Source organism: Sorex fumeus, unplaced genomic scaffold (assembly GCF_029834395.1).
Source record: "Sorex fumeus unplaced genomic scaffold, SorFum_2.1 ptg000007l, whole genome shotgun sequence".
NCBI lineage: Eukaryota > Metazoa > Chordata > Mammalia > Eulipotyphla > Soricidae > Sorex > Sorex fumeus.
Genome location: NW_026606064.1, coordinates 165505 through 169031, shown reverse-complemented (window position 1 = coordinate 169031; position 3527 = coordinate 165505). Strand labels below are relative to the sequence as shown.

Sequence of the window (3527 nt, the reverse complement as noted above, 5' to 3'; positions counted from 1 at the left end):
GATTATCCTAAGAAGGAAAGTATATAAAATTAGAAAGAAAACAGAAGACAATTGCCACAATGTTTCACCCATAAGAAGCTTAGTGTACTGAAAGGGGAAACCCTGGAAAAAAAAAACAACTAACTAACTCTTAAGACTTTGTGAAAAATATGGTGGTAACTAGAGGAAAAGGGAGAGGGGCTGGAAGAAAAAGTGGAGGGGACTTTATGGTGGTGATATGGCACTAGAACATCATTGTGGTGGGATTAGTGGGAATTATGTATATACAGAACTGAACTGTGAAAGTAAATCTCTGAATTTCCATAAGATTATAAACCAATGATACCAGTGATAAAGTAAATTATTTAAAAAAAACATAATAGCTATGTCTATAAGTAAGCATTGTTTAATTACACTAGAACGATGCATATTGAGGGAAATTAGTTCATAAAAGACTGGATTCTCATCATATACTGTGAACCAAGTAGTTAAATAGGATACTGGTAAAATATGTGGCCAGGTAAATAGTTATCGTATCTAAAAATTGCTCTGAAATAATAGCAAACTCTTTTATCTGAGTTTGATATTTAAAAATGCAGAATTCTGTTAAGCCATCACCTTCATTCTTCACCCTGGCATTTTTTTTTCCGTTTGTATTCTTTTCAAAGATTGGATTGCAAGGGCTGAAAAGATAGTACAGCGGTAAGGTGTTTATCTTGCAGGAGGCTGACCTGGGTCCAATTTCTGGCATCCCATATGGCCCCCTAAGCACTTCCAGGAATGATTCCTGAACGCAGAACCAAGAGTAACACGAGCACCACTGGGTGTGACCCAAAGATAAAAAAGAAAATAGAAAAGTTGGATTGGTAAAATAATAAACAATAGTAATAAAATAGTACTATGAAGTAATGGCATTCTTTTTTTTCCAGATCATACAAATAATGAACGCTTTGATTATAAAATGCCTGGGAATGATCTGGATATATCTGTACTTGTCTGTAACCACTGCATTTCAAGGATTACATGTTCCGATAGCATTATTAACAGTATACCTACAATGGTCATCTATGTGTGTAAGTAAATAATCTACTCCCTCATTTTTTGTATATTAGTTTATTTGTTACATTCAATGACATTTTGAATCAAAGTTCCAAAGATAGAAAACCAAAAGGGCACAATCCCTATTCTAGATAAATGCATTGTTATTTCTAGTTTAAAATAATTTTGTCAATATAAAAGAAATTCTGGCCATAGAGTTAGTACAGCAGATAAGGTGCTTATCTTACATGCAGCTAACCTGGGTTCAATCCCTGATAGCCCATATGGTCCCCCAAGAAGTGATTCCTGAGTGAGAGCCCAGAGTAACCCTTGAGCACATCAAACATAGGTTTTGGTGTGGCCCAAAAGCCAGAAGAGAAACAGAAAGAATGTAAATTCTTTTGAGGTATAACTACATCAAATGGTCCTCAGAGTAGTGCTTAGGAGATCGTGAGAGACCAGGGATCAACAGACCTTCAGTTTACAAACTATGCACTACAGACTTTGAGTCATCTCACCAGCCTTTAAATTATTATGAGACACATTCACTTAGTGATATCAACTCAGAAGTCTTTTGTTAAAACACCATTTTTTCATACAATATGGGGAGAAATAGAAAGAAGTATGAGACATGTTTTAGAAAAATAGAAAACAGTGGTGACTATTCCACTGTTGATTTACTTGACTATTGGTGCACATATGCTAAAGAAATAGTTGGAAACATAGAATTAATATTTTTAATAAAAATAAAATCTTTTTGTTAAATTGATCTTTAAAGATCGACTGAATTCTTATTAGAAACTTTAAAGTGAATTTTAAGGTATCTGGATGATAGTGATGATCTGAGTGATGTATCATAGTCTAGATAGAATCCTAAATGAAATTTATATTAATGATAATTATTATTAACCAATACTTAGTAAGTACCCACAAGCATTTAGAATTACTTAGGACCTTTCATTTGCTAAGTCTATTTGCTAAAATTTCATTTTAGTTTTATTTAGCATTTAGCATCTAATTTGTGTTTTGCATTTTGCTAGATAAGAGAAATGAAAGAAACAAAATGTGTTACTTAATATCAACAAACTTATACTTCAGACAAACCAGAATGTATCCTTTTACTTTTAAAATGATATGCTTTGAGAGCATTAATTGACAGATATGTTGTAAGGGGAGAAATCAGAAAAGGCTCTTGAAAGTCTTTCTGGTTAAGGGTTAAGGTCTTTCTGGTTAAGGTTAACATGAATGTTACAATCAAAATTTTCTTCAAATAAAATTTTTACTACAGAAACATGCATTATAAGTTTTAAGTATGTATTGAAAATCAGCTTTTTGATCTCTGCAAATCAGGTTTCCATATAGCTTCAAATTTACTTTTAAGCACCTTATTTTCCTATTATTATGCTAGCATTACAATATCTTAACTTTAAACAAGTTTTAAAGTCAGAGAAATAGTTCAAGGGACAGGAGCATATGATTGCATGCAAGAGTCCCAAACTTGCTCCCCAGAGCACTTTTCGGGGCAACAACTGAGCTGGTAGTAGCCCTTGAGAACTACTGCTATGGCCCAAAAATAAAATAAGTAAAGGTAAAGGGCCCTCCCGTTGATTGTCGATTTGCTCGAGCGGGCCCAGTAACGTCTCCATTGGAGACTTTGTTGTTACTGTGTCTGGCATATCTAATACTCTCGGTAGCTTGCCGGGCTCTCCGAGAGGGGCAGAGGAATCGAACTCGGGTCGGCCATGGCTGCGTGCAAGGCAGACGCCCTACCCGCTGTGCTATCGCTCCCGCTGTGCTCGCTTCGGCAGCACATATACTAAAATTGGAACGATACAGAGAAGATTAGCATGGAAAATAAGTAAATTTTAATATCATTATCATGAATCCTGACATTTTGTTCTTCTTCAATATCGTCTTGACGTTTTTTACATAACTATAATGCCAAAATTTGGAATCAAATTATAATTAACATGTTCCCCACCCTACATATAGTAAGCATGCCTGAAGAAACTTAAATAGAACTTGACTGGGATTTCATGAAATTTTATGCCCCAGGTGATGCCCATTTATTTAACGGGATAAATCAGAATACATGAAATCAATTGAAAGGGCTTTCACCTGTTCAACTTCATCCCCAAAATGAACTATGCTGTCCACACAAGTTGGAAGTTAATACCTTTGACAACTACATCAAGTACTTAATAGTTAGATACAGTTTATGGTCTTCACAGTTGCTCATGTACTCCTTTGGTGTCTTTAATAAATTATTGGTCAAATATAAAACCTTTGCAGAAAGAAAGAATAAATAAACATCTTTCAGTCTGCAGTTTGGGAATGGGCCTCTGCAAAATGTGATAAATAATAGAGAATTTTTATTTATGACCTTCTTTGAGATTAAAAGACAAATTTTATACTGGTGATCATTTTCTTTTCTATCTTTTTTTGTGAAATAAAGTAGGTTTTATTGAAACTTATAAAAATGTGAGGGGAGATATGTGAGGAAGAAGTAT

General features: G+C 34.3%; 1 non-coding gene across 1 annotated transcript; it reads left to right on the top strand.

Annotated features, from left to right (window-relative positions):
* Window positions 1-2809: 2809 nt before the first annotated feature.
* Window positions 2810-2916, top strand: LOC130017134 (U6 spliceosomal RNA). The gene has a single exon (XR_008791337.1). It is a non-coding gene; the product is annotated as a U6 spliceosomal RNA (small nuclear RNA).
* The last annotated feature ends 611 nt before the right edge of the window (window positions 2917-3527 follow it).